Below are 12,500 nucleotides of genomic sequence, written 5' to 3'. Positions count from 1 at the left end.
TTTAAATAGATTTGGTGTATTTACAAGGTTCACATAAAAGACTTTAAAACAACACGATAAAACTAGGTAAACTCTGTTAAAAGAATACAGTTCATTTGTCCATACCCTAAAAACAGGTAAACTCTGTTAAAAGAATACAGTTCATTTGTCCATACCCTAAAAACAGTCCAAGAACCCCAGTGTGTTGATAAGTCCAATGTGAGTGTCCACCAGTGTATATACAATCCACAGAAAGTGTAATCCAAAGTTTGCAGGTGGTGAATGGAAAGGTGAGCTCTAAAATTAGCAACTCCTCAATCCAACAGTTTGGTGACTGTCCTTTGTTTGTCATGCTGCTCTCTTATACAGTTGTACTTCCTGCTTCCTGTCATGTGTCTAGTCACATGACAGGCCAACCATCCATTTATTAAAGACACATACACTTAAAATGTTAAGAGTAATAAAATGGCCTAAAAAACATGTAAAACACTTAAAACTCTATAATACATTTAAATGATTGTAATAAATAGAGCGGTAAAACACGTCTTTCTAAAAGCCAGCATATTATATAAATAGTGAAGAAAAGGCAAAAGCTTACAGCACCTGGTATTCCCAGGCGGTCTCCCATCCAAGTACTAACCAGGCCCGACGCTGCTTAGCTTCCGAGATCAGACGAGATCGTGCGCTCTCAGCGCGGTATGGCCATAAGTGAGGGCTGCTCCAAAAAGTGGGCTATTTAAAGATCAGCCTCCGTAAAAGCCAGCATATTATATAAATAGTGAAGAAAAGGCAAAAGCTTACAGCACCTGGTATTCCCAGGCGGTCTCCCATCCAAGTACTAACCAGGCCCGACGCTGCTTAGCTTCCGAGATCAGACGAGATCGGGCGCTCTCAGCGCGGTATGGCCATAAGCGAGGGCTGCTCCAAAAAGTGGGCTATTTAAAGATCAGCCTCCGTAAAAGCCAGCATATTATATAAATAGTGAAGAAAAGGCAAAAGCTTACAGCACCTGGTATTCCCAGGCGGTCTCCCATAAAAGTGTAACAATCGGCCTTATCAGCCGAGTTACAAGACTAAAATGGGGTCAGATTTAACTGTGAGAGATGACTAGTGGTTAAAAGAATGAGACATAAAAGAAAATTGGTTTAAATAGATTTGGTGTATTTACAAGGTTCACATAAAAGACTTTAAAACAACACGATAAAACTAGGTAAACTCTGTTAAAAGAATACAGTTCATTTGTCCATACCCTAAAAACAGGTAAACTCTGTTAAAAGAATACAGTTCATTTGTCCATACCCTAAAAACAGTCCAAGAACCCCAGTGTGTTGATAAGTCCAATGTGAGTGTCCACCAGTGTATATACAATCCACAGAAAGTGTAATCCAAAGTTTGCAGGTGGTGAATGGAAAGGTGAGCTCTAAAATTAGCAACTCCTCAATCCAACAGTTTGGTGACTGTCCTTTGTTTGTCATGCTGCTCTCTTATACAGTTGTACTTCCTGCTTCCTGTCATGTGTCTAGTCACATGACAGGCCAACCATCCATTTATTAAAGACACATACACTTAAAATGTTAAGAGTAATAAAATGGCCTAAAAAACATGTAAAACACTTAAAACTCTATAATACATGTAAATGATTGTAATAAATAGAGCGGTAAAACACGCCTTTCTAAAAGCCAGCATATTATATAAATAGTGAAGAAAAGGCAAAAGCTTACAGCACCTGGTTTTCCCAGGCGGTCTCCCATCCAAGTACTAACCAGGCCCGACGCTGCTTAGCTTCCGAGATCAGACGAGATCGGGCGCTCTCAGCGCGGTATGGCCATAAGCAAGGGCTGCTCCAAAAAGTGGGCTATTTAAAGATCAGCCTCAGTAAAAGCCAGCATATTATATAAATAGTGAAGAAAAGGCAAAAGCTTACAGCACCTGGTATTCCCAGGCGGTCTCCCATCCAAGTACTAACCAGGCCCGACGCTGCTTAGCTTCCGAGATCAGACGAGATCGAGCGCTCTCAGCGCGGTATGGCCATAAGCGAGGGCTGCTCCAAAAAGTGGGCTATTTAAAGATCAGCCTCCGTAAAAGCCAGCATATTATATAAATAGTGAAGAAAAGGCAAAAGCTTACAGCACCTGGTATTCCCAGGCGGTCTCCCATAAAAGTGTAACAATCGGCCTTATCAGCCGAGTTACAAGACTAAAATGGGGTCAGATTTAACTGTGAGAGATGACTAGTGGTTAAAAGAATGAGACATAAAAGAAAATTGGTTTAAATAGATTTGGTGTATTTACAAGGTTCACATAAAAGACTTTAAAACAACACGATAAAACTAGGTAAACTCTGTTAAAAGAATACAGTTCATTTGTCCATACCCTAAAAACAGGTAAACTCTGTTAAAAGAATACAGTTAATTTGTCCATACCCTAAAAACAGTCCAAGAACCCCAGTGTGTTGATAAGTCCAATGTGAGTGTCCACCAGTGTATATACAATCCACAGAAAGTGTAATCCAAAGTTTGCAGGTGGTGAATGGAAAGGTGAGCTCTAAAATTAGCAACTCCTCAATCCAACAGTTTGGTGACTGTCCTTTGTTTGTCATGCTGCTCTCTTATACAGTTGTACTTCCTGCTTCCTGTCATGTGTCTAGTCACATGACAGGCCAACCATCCATTTATTAAAGACACATACACTTAAAATGTTAAGAGTAATAAAATGGCCTAAAAAACATGTAAAACACTTAAAACTCTATAATACATGTAAATGATTGTAATAAATAGAGCGGTAAAACACGTCTTTCTAAAAGCCAGCATATTATATAAATAGTGAAGAAAAGGCAAAAGCTTACAGCACCTGGTATTCCCAGGCGGTCTCCCATCCAAGTACTAACCAGGCCCGACGCTGCTTAGCTTCCGAGATCAGACGAGATCGGGCGCTCTCAGCGCGGTATGGCCATAAGCGAGGGCTGCTCCAAAAAGTGGGCTATTTAAAGATCAGCCTCCGTAAAAGCCAGCATATTATATAAATAGTGAAGAAAAGGCAAAAGCTTACAGCACCTGGTATTCCCAGGCGGTCTCCCATCCAAGTACTAACCAGGCCCGACGCTGCTTAGCTTCCGAGATCAGACGAGATCGGGCGCTCTCAGCGCGGTATGGCCATAAGCGAGGGCTGCTCCAAAAAGTAGGCTATTTAAAGATCAGCCTCCGTAAAAGCCAGCATATTATATAAATAGTGAAGAAAAGGCAAAAGCTTACAGCACCTGGTATTCCCAGGCGGTCTCCCATAAAAGTGTAACAATCGGCCTTATCAGCCGAGTTACAAGACTAAAATGGGGTCAGATTTAACTGTGAGAGATGACTAGTGGTTAAAAGAATGAGACATAAAAGAAAATTGGTTTAAATAGATTTGATGTATTTACAAGGTTCACATAAAAGACTTTAAAACAACACGATAAAACTAGGTAAACTCTGTTAAAAGAATACAGTTCATTTGTCCATACCCTAAAAACAGGTAAACTCTGTTAAAAGAATACAGTTAATTTGTCCATACCCTAAAAACAGTCCAAGAACCCCAGTGTGTTGATAAGTCCAATGTGAGTGTCCACCAGTGTATATACAATCCACAGAAAGTGTAATCCAAAGTTTGCAGGTGGTGAATGGAAAGGTGAGCTCTAAAATTAGCAACTCCTCAATCCAACAGTTTGGTGACTGTCCTTTGTTTGTCATGCTGCTCTCTTATACAGTTGTACTTCCTGCTTCCTGTCATGTGTCTAGTCACATGACAGGCCAACCATCCATTTATTAAAGACACATACACTTAAAATGTTAAGAGTAATAAAATGGCCTAAAAAACATGTAAAACACTTAAAACTCTATAATACATTTAAATGATTGTAATAAATAGAGCGGTAAAACACGTCTTTCTAAAAGCCAGCATATTATATAAATAGTGAAGAAAAGGCAAAAGCTTACAGCACCTGGTATTCCCAGGCGGTCTCCCATCCAAGTACTAACCAGGCCCGACGCTGCTTAGCTTCCGAGATCAGACGAGATCGTGCGCTCTCAGCGCGGTATGGCCATAAGTGAGGGCTGCTCCAAAAAGTGGGCTATTTAAAGATCAGCCTCCGTAAAAGCCAGCATATTATATAAATAGTGAAGAAAAGGCAAAAGCTTACAGCACCTGGTATTCCCAGGCGGTCTCCCATCCAAGTACTAACCAGGCCCGACGCTGCTTAGCTTCCGAGATCAGACGAGATCGGGCGCTCTCAGCGCGGTATGGCCATAAGCGAGGGCTGCTCCAAAAAGTGGGCTATTTAAAGATCAGCCTCCGTAAAAGCCAGCATATTATATAAATAGTGAAGAAAAGGCAAAAGCTTACAGCACCTGGTATTCCCAGGCGGTCTCCCATAAAAGTGTAACAATCGGCCTTATCAGCCGAGTTACAAGACTAAAATGGGGTCAGATTTAACTGTGAGAGATGACTAGTGGTTAAAAGAATGAGACATAAAAGAAAATTGGTTTAAATAGATTTGGTGTATTTACAAGGTTCACATAAAAGACTTTAAAACAACACGATAAAACTAGGTAAACTCTGTTAAAAGAATACAGTTCATTTGTCCATACCCTAAAAACAGGTAAACTCTGTTAAAAGAATACAGTTCATTTGTCCATACCCTAAAAACAGTCCAAGAACCCCAGTGTGTTGATAAGTCCAATGTGAGTGTCCACCAGTGTATATACAATCCACAGAAAGTGTAATCCAAAGTTTGCAGGTGGTGAATGGAAAGGTGAGCTCTAAAATTAGCAACTCCTCAATCCAACAGTTTGGTGACTGTCCTTTGTTTGTCATGCTGCTCTCTTATACAGTTGTACTTCCTGCTTCCTGTCATGTGTCTAGTCACATGACAGGCCAACCATCCATTTATTAAAGACACATACACTTAAAATGTTAAGAGTAATAAAATGGCCTAAAAAACATGTAAAACACTTAAAACTCTATAATACATGTAAATGATTGTAATAAATAGAGCGGTAAAACACGCCTTTCTAAAAGCCAGCATATTATATAAATAGTGAAGAAAAGGCAAAAGCTTACAGCACCTGGTTTTCCCAGGCGGTCTCCCATCCAAGTACTAACCAGGCCCGACGCTGCTTAGCTTCCGAGATCAGACGAGATCGGGCGCTCTCAGCGCGGTATGGCCATAAGCAAGGGCTGCTCCAAAAAGTGGGCTATTTAAAGATCAGCCTCAGTAAAAGCCAGCATATTATATAAATAGTGAAGAAAAGGCAAAAGCTTACAGCACCTGGTATTCCCAGGCGGTCTCCCATCCAAGTACTAACCAGGCCCGACGCTGCTTAGCTTCCGAGATCAGACGAGATCGAGCGCTCTCAGCGCGGTATGGCCATAAGCGAGGGCTGCTCCAAAAAGTGGGCTATTTAAAGATCAGCCTCCGTAAAAGCCAGCATATTATATAAATAGTGAAGAAAAGGCAAAAGCTTACAGCACCTGGTATTCCCAGGCGGTCTCCCATAAAAGTGTAACAATCGGCCTTATCAGCCGAGTTACAAGACTAAAATGGGGTCAGATTTAACTGTGAGAGATGACTAGTGGTTAAAAGAATGAGACATAAAAGAAAATTGGTTTAAATAGATTTGGTGTATTTACAAGGTTCACATAAAAGACTTTAAAACAACACGATAAAACTAGGTAAACTCTGTTAAAAGAATACAGTTCATTTGTCCATACCCTAAAAACAGGTAAACTCTGTTAAAAGAATACAGTTAATTTGTCCATACCCTAAAAACAGTCCAAGAACCCCAGTGTGTTGATAAGTCCAATGTGAGTGTCCACCAGTGTATATACAATCCACAGAAAGTGTAATCCAAAGTTTGCAGGTGGTGAATGGAAAGGTGAGCTCTAAAATTAGCAACTCCTCAATCCAACAGTTTGGTGACTGTCCTTTGTTTGTCATGCTGCTCTCTTATACAGTTGTACTTCCTGCTTCCTGTCATGTGTCTAGTCACATGACAGGCCAACCATCCATTTATTAAAGACACATACACTTAAAATGTTAAGAGTAATAAAATGGCCTAAAAAACATGTAAAACACTTAAAACTCTATAATACATGTAAATGATTGTAATAAATAGAGCGGTAAAACACGTCTTTCTAAAAGCCAGCATATTATATAAATAGTGAAGAAAAGGCAAAAGCTTACAGCACCTGGTATTCCCAGGCGGTCTCCCATCCAAGTACTAACCAGGCCCGACGCTGCTTAGCTTCCGAGATCAGACGAGATCGGGCGCTCTCAGCGCGGTATGGCCATAAGCGAGGGCTGCTCCAAAAAGTGGGCTATTTAAAGATCAGCCTCCGTAAAAGCCAGCATATTATATAAATAGTGAAGAAAAGGCAAAAGCTTACAGCACCTGGTATTCCCAGGCGGTCTCCCATCCAAGTACTAACCAGGCCCGACGCTGCTTAGCTTCCGAGATCAGACGAGATCGGGCGCTCTCAGCGCGGTATGGCCATAAGCGAGGGCTGCTCCAAAAAGTAGGCTATTTAAAGATCAGCCTCCGTAAAAGCCAGCATATTATATAAATAGTGAAGAAAAGGCAAAAGCTTACAGCACCTGGTATTCCCAGGCGGTCTCCCATAAAAGTGTAACAATCGGCCTTATCAGCCGAGTTACAAGACTAAAATGGGGTCAGATTTAACTGTGAGAGATGACTAGTGGTTAAAAGAATGAGACATAAAAGAAAATTGGTTTAAATAGATTTGATGTATTTACAAGGTTCACATAAAAGACTTTAAAACAACACGATAAAACTAGGTAAACTCTGTTAAAAGAATACAGTTCATTTGTCCATACCCTAAAAACAGGTAAACTCTGTTAAAAGAATACAGTTAATTTGTCCATACCCTAAAAACAGTCCAAGAACCCCAGTGTGTTGATAAGTCCAATGTGAGTGTCCACCAGTGTATATACAATCCACAGAAAGTGTAATCCAAAGTTTGCAGGTGGTGAATGGAAAGGTGAGCTCTAAAATTAGCAACTCCTCAATCCAACAGTTTGGTGACTGTCCTTTGTTTGTCATGCTGCTCTCTTATACAGTTGTACTTCCTGCTTCCTGTCATGTGTCTAGTCACATGACAGGCCAACCATCCATTTATTAAAGACACATACACTTAAAATGTTAAGAGTAATAAAATGGCCTAAAAAACATGTAAAACACTTAAAACTCTATAATACATTTAAATGATTGTAATAAATAGAGCGGTAAAACACGTCTTTCTAAAAGCCAGCATATTATATAAATAGTGAAGAAAAGGCAAAAGCTTACAGCACCTGGTATTCCCAGGCGGTCTCCCATCCAAGTACTAACCAGGCCCGACGCTGCTTAGCTTCCGAGATCAGACGAGATCGGGCGCTCTTTTTTTTTTTTTTTTTTTTTTTTTTTTTTTTCTTTAATTTATTTATTTATTTAAAACATGTTAATACATTTTAAAAACAGTCTGAATCACATTCTGGCAACAATACATTAAATCGAAACCATGTCATTTCAATAAATGGGTTATCATTTACAAAAATTTTGACAAAAACATCTTTCTCTTCATTCATATTACAGTAATCAAACAAAACATTTAAAATAAAACACATCTTCACCTTAAAAAGTTTGCACACAGGTATTTTTGTTTTCTTTTGTTTGACAAAATTCCTTCTGCTCCAAATTACAAATCTAGCAATGGTTAATATCAAATTTAAAAAACACACATTCTTAAAATTACCTTTAGAACCAAATAAAAACATTGTTTCCCATTCTTCATCAATACATCTTTGTTCTACTCCCAATTTACTTGTCATTTCTTTTAATTTTTTTATAAAACATTTTAACCCTGTGCATTTAAAAAAAATATGTATCAATCCTTCATCTTCCCTATTACATACCTTGCATATTGCATCACTTGCCATTCCAAATTTACACAGTCTCATTTCACTTAATAAACAATTATGTCTTAAAATATAATCAAAGTTTTCTAAAATTGGACTTTTCCACCAAGCTCTTAGATTTTTCCATATTTTCTTAGTTTCCATACTTGGGTACAATCTTTGCCAATATCCTTCTGCTTTTGGTGTGATAAAAACATCTTCACATAAACAAGAATAAAACATCTTTAAAATACCATCTTTAAAAGCATGCTGTTTGTCATTACTTTTAAAATCAATCATCATTCCATCATTACCTTTTGTTTCTTCTGTACCTTCTATAATATTTATCCATTCTTCCGGTATTACTTCTTTCATTTGTTTGTATTGTTTTTCTAAGACTGTTTTAGTTTCATTGTCATAATTTTCTACAATTGCGTCTCTTATTACTTGCACCGGTACAAAACCAGGTATCACTTCATACAAAATATCTTTTATTTGCTTTATCCCCGCATAAAACCATTTTTTATAAAAAATGGTATCATTTCCCTTTTTAATTTGATTATTTAAAAACAATGGTTGTCTTAAAATCTCTTCCCTGGTAAAAGACGTACAAACAACATGCTTTCTAAAATCACCCCATGCTTTTACAACCTCTTTATAAAACTCTGGTATTCCGTTCATCATGTTTTCTTTTAGCTTCATCCATAAAACATCATCTCCCATTTTTCCACATTTATTTAAAAAATAGTTCATTACACCCTTCCACGCATATTTCCCATGTTTCCAGTATTTATTAACAGTTTTTATTCTTATACTTTTCATTCTTATTAATGGATCTATTAGTCCCAACCCTCCTTCCTCCACCTTTCCAATTAGAGTGTCATAAGCAATTTTCGATGGTTTCCCCTCCCATAAAAAGTTTAAAACAATAGATTTGATTTTTTTATACACCCATATAGGCAAACTCACAGAACCCAATACATACCACATTTTTGATAAAAACAAAGAATTAATAACTAAAACCTTCCCTTTTAAAAATAATCCTCTTAATTTCCAGAAATTTAATCTCTTCTCCATTCCTTTTAAAACCTCCTCCCATACCACTTCTCTTATTTCATTTTCATTTTCTCCAACCCTTATACCTAAAATTTTCATACTCTTCTTTTCTTCCTTAAATTGCATTTTATTCAGCAGATCATTCGGTAATCCAATTTTCATGTATGTAGTTTTTTCTTTATTAACTTTTGCCCCTGTTCCTTTACAATATCTTTCTAAAACTTCCATTGCTTTATCCATACTTTTAATATCTTTTACAAACAATGTCGTGTCATCTGCATATTGAAATATTTTTTGTTCTGATTCTTCTCCTTTTATGCGTATTCCTTTTATGTTCTTTTCCTGGTCTACTGCCAGTCCTAAAGCTTCAGATACTAAAGTGTATAATAATGCTGACATAGGACAACCTTGTCTGATTGATCTCGTTATTTTAAAATCTTTAGTTAAAAAACCATTCACTTTTACACAACTACTTATATCTGTATATAAACATTTTATCCATTTTAAAAAATTCTCCCCAAAACCAAATCTCTCCATCACATGTATCAAGTATTTGTGTTCAACTCTATCAAAAGCCTTTTCTAAATCCACACTTATTATATATCCTGTTTCTTTCTCCTCCTTCATGTACCATATCATATCTCTTATATTGTTAATGACATCAGTAATATCTCTTTTTAGAACAGCATATGCTTGATTTGTAGTAATTATATTTGGTACTACTATTTTCAATCGATTGGCTAAAATTTTGGCTAATATTTTATAATCTGTATTCAACATGCTTAGTGGTCTGTAGTTTTTCAGGTCTCTCTTATCACCTTTTTTCTTGTAAATTATTTTCACCATACCTTTCTTCATACTATTCGTTAAATTCCCTTTTTTAAAATTATCTATAAATATTTCATTTAAAATTGGACATAACACATCTTTAAAAACCTTATAAAATTCAGCTGTTAATCCATCTATTCCTGGACTTTTACCATTTTTCAGTTGATCAATTGCAGTTCCTATTTCTAATTCCGTAATCTCACTCTCACACATTTCTTTGTCTCCCTCATTAACTTTAACCTGTATTTTACTTAATACAAATTCCTCATCTTCTAAAACTATCTCATTTTTGGTAAATAAATGCTTATAGAATTCTCTGACTTCTTCCAAAATTCCTGTTTTATCTTCTACAATCCTTGCATCTTCTGTTTTAATACTTTTTATTATATCTGCTCTCTGTCTTGTTTTTTCTAATTCATAAAAATATTTCGTACTTCTTTCTCCTTCTACAATGTCTTTCGCCCTACTTCTTATTATTGCTCCTTTACACTTCTCTTCTTCTATTTTCTTTAATTCTTCCTGTAATTCTATTATCTTATCAATATTTTCATCATGCTCATTTACTTTCCTCATTTCTTCATCCCACTCTTTTTTGATCTTATTTTCTTTCATCTTTTTGACTTTTTGCCATTTTTTTGAATATTCCATTGAGAATTTTTTTATTCTTTTTTTTAGAATGTCCCACCAAAACCCTTTTTCCATTTCATACATTTCCTCATTTACACTATTAATTATTATACTTTCTATTTCCATTCTGTATATTTCATTTTTTAGAAGTTCTACATTTAATATCCACACCCCTGGTCCTTTATCAGCCTCATTAAAATTCATCAATATCCATAAAAAATCATGATCACTCTCACTATAATTTTTGTAAGACGCCTTAGTGACATAATATGCTTCCTTTTTCTTACATAAAAATAAGTCTATTCTACTTTGCTTTAGAACTCTGTCAACAATTTGTCTTCTTGAATATTCTCTTTTCATACCATTCCTCTCTCTCCACACATCCACCATATTATATTTCTCCATTATGTTATGTAGTTCATTCCTCCCTCTATCTCTTCTAAATCCCATTGAATCATCTACATCAATTCTCTGTATTACAGTGTTAAAATCACCTAACACCATAATGTTGTCATGTTTTTCTATTAACTCATTCATATCCCTGTAAAAATTAAATTTATCTCTTTCATCATTTGGTGCATGTATATTACACACTTTCATTTCTTTTCCATTACACACAAATTTAACAATTATTATTCTTCCCTTTGTGTCTTTATAATCTATATTTACTTCTTCAAATACTCCTTTTCTTATTAAAATAGCTACCCCTCTCTTCCTTTCCATATCACAGTTACTATATATTTCTCCGTTCCATAATTTTCTAATTTCATCACTTATTTTATCTTCCCATTTCGTTTCTTGTAAACATAGCACATCACATTTTTTGGTCAGACACATTAATCTTTCAAACTTTTGACATTTGGATAATCCTCTAGCATTCAGCGATACAATTGATATAGAGCTCATTAAAGAAAAGATTGGAAAAACCAAAACCCACCATTCAATCCGTTTCATTGTCTTTCAAAAAAGTATTTTTTACTTCACCCATTTCAGCTTTCCTCCTCTCCAGTCTTTCCTTTTGCTCTTCTCTTCTTATCTTCTGCCTTTTAAGAACCTGTTGAATGTCTAAGCCATCTTTTCTTGTTTTTACACATCTATTCAGTCTTTCTTTTCCTTTGTTTTCCATTCCACGAATTTCCCCCCCATTGTCTGCTCCTCTTACCTCAGTCAGTGTCTTTATTCCCTTATCCTCAGCTTTTTCTTTTTCTTGTCCTTTTTCGTAGTCCAGTTCATTAGTGTCCACATCGTCCTGTTCCTTAGAAAATCCTTCTTTAATCAAATTTATATCCTCTTTGTTCGCTCCTCCTCCCATCTCCATTCCTTGTTCTTCATCTTCCTTCTTTTCTTTATTCTCATCTATGTTGTTGTTCTCCTCTTCCTCGTCATCTTGTTTCTCGTCCTCTCCTTGCGTCTGCCTTTGTGAGTCATTTAACCTCTCAATTGTTGTAACTCCCATTACCTCTTGTATTTCCATTCCTGGATCTTCATTTTCCTCGTCTTCTATCTCGCATCTGCATCTTAACATTGTCTTTTGGCAGCCTTGGCACCGCGGGACTTTACAGTCTCGCGCATAATGCCCCTGCTCAAGACAATTTCTGCATGTGAATTGTGGGCAGTCCTTTTTTTCATGCTCCGGACTTACACAGATCCTGCATGTCTTCACTTGATTATCGTGAATCACTCTGAAGTACTGCACTCCTTCTTCAGTCCTGAAGCTTGTGTTGTATGGTAAAGACGTCACCTCTTGTGGAAACTTTACCCTCAAAAATCGTGTTCCGTCTGCCACCGTTGTCCCGGGATGATATCTTCTTCTTAGTGGTAGAATGGGAGTTACACCCCAATTGATTAGTTTTTGACTGATTTCCTCATCTTCTATATAGCTGGGCAGACTCAAGAAAGACACCATTCTTTCTGTTGCACACAATTTCCTTATCTCACATTCTTGTCCGTTTATCATTATTCCATTCAACAGCAAATCACAGTCCATCTCACTTTCCATAGTCATTTCAAAATCATAATTATTTTTTCTTCTCAGTCCGATCAATTTTCCCATTCCAACTTTCTCTTCAACTGCTTTAATTATCATT

The 12,500-nt window shown here is 36.7% G+C and overlaps 12 non-coding genes across 12 annotated transcripts; all 12 read right to left on the bottom strand.

The window, feature by feature from the left end:
• Positions 1-570: 570 nt before the first annotated feature.
• LOC141307440 (5S ribosomal RNA) lies at positions 571-689 on the bottom strand. Its single transcript, XR_012346393.1, has one exon. It is a non-coding gene; the product is annotated as a 5S ribosomal RNA (ribosomal RNA).
• An 84-nt stretch (positions 690-773) lies between these two features.
• On the bottom strand, positions 774-892 carry LOC141306633 (5S ribosomal RNA). The gene has a single exon (XR_012345590.1). It is a non-coding gene; the product is annotated as a 5S ribosomal RNA (ribosomal RNA).
• An 801-nt stretch (positions 893-1,693) lies between these two features.
• LOC141308209 (5S ribosomal RNA) lies at positions 1,694-1,812 on the bottom strand. Its single transcript, XR_012347131.1, has one exon. It is a non-coding gene; the product is annotated as a 5S ribosomal RNA (ribosomal RNA).
• An 84-nt stretch (positions 1,813-1,896) lies between these two features.
• Positions 1,897-2,015, bottom strand: LOC141305596 (5S ribosomal RNA). Its single transcript, XR_012344560.1, has one exon. It is a non-coding gene; the product is annotated as a 5S ribosomal RNA (ribosomal RNA).
• An 801-nt stretch (positions 2,016-2,816) lies between these two features.
• On the bottom strand, positions 2,817-2,935 carry LOC141306619 (5S ribosomal RNA). The gene has a single exon (XR_012345578.1). It is a non-coding gene; the product is annotated as a 5S ribosomal RNA (ribosomal RNA).
• Positions 2,936-3,019: 84 nt separating this feature from the next.
• LOC141306606 (5S ribosomal RNA) lies at positions 3,020-3,138 on the bottom strand. Its single transcript, XR_012345565.1, has one exon. It is a non-coding gene; the product is annotated as a 5S ribosomal RNA (ribosomal RNA).
• Positions 3,139-3,939: 801 nt separating this feature from the next.
• LOC141307438 (5S ribosomal RNA) lies at positions 3,940-4,058 on the bottom strand. Its single transcript, XR_012346392.1, has one exon. It is a non-coding gene; the product is annotated as a 5S ribosomal RNA (ribosomal RNA).
• Positions 4,059-4,142: 84 nt separating this feature from the next.
• Positions 4,143-4,261, bottom strand: LOC141306594 (5S ribosomal RNA). The gene has a single exon (XR_012345553.1). It is a non-coding gene; the product is annotated as a 5S ribosomal RNA (ribosomal RNA).
• Positions 4,262-5,062: 801 nt separating this feature from the next.
• Positions 5,063-5,181, bottom strand: LOC141308207 (5S ribosomal RNA). The gene has a single exon (XR_012347129.1). It is a non-coding gene; the product is annotated as a 5S ribosomal RNA (ribosomal RNA).
• Positions 5,182-5,265: 84 nt separating this feature from the next.
• On the bottom strand, positions 5,266-5,384 carry LOC141305595 (5S ribosomal RNA). The gene has a single exon (XR_012344559.1). It is a non-coding gene; the product is annotated as a 5S ribosomal RNA (ribosomal RNA).
• Positions 5,385-6,185: 801 nt separating this feature from the next.
• LOC141306582 (5S ribosomal RNA) lies at positions 6,186-6,304 on the bottom strand. The gene has a single exon (XR_012345541.1). It is a non-coding gene; the product is annotated as a 5S ribosomal RNA (ribosomal RNA).
• Positions 6,305-6,388: 84 nt separating this feature from the next.
• LOC141306570 (5S ribosomal RNA) lies at positions 6,389-6,507 on the bottom strand. Its single transcript, XR_012345528.1, has one exon. It is a non-coding gene; the product is annotated as a 5S ribosomal RNA (ribosomal RNA).
• Between the last annotated feature and the right edge of the window lie 5,993 nt (positions 6,508-12,500).

Source organism: Garra rufa, unplaced genomic scaffold, assembly GCF_049309525.1.
Source record: "Garra rufa unplaced genomic scaffold, GarRuf1.0 hap1_unplaced_002, whole genome shotgun sequence".
In the NCBI taxonomy this organism is placed as follows: Eukaryota; Metazoa; Chordata; class Actinopteri; order Cypriniformes; family Cyprinidae; genus Garra; species Garra rufa.
Note: the sequence above shows the minus strand (reverse complement) of the source record. Positions and strands in the feature narration are given on the sequence as shown.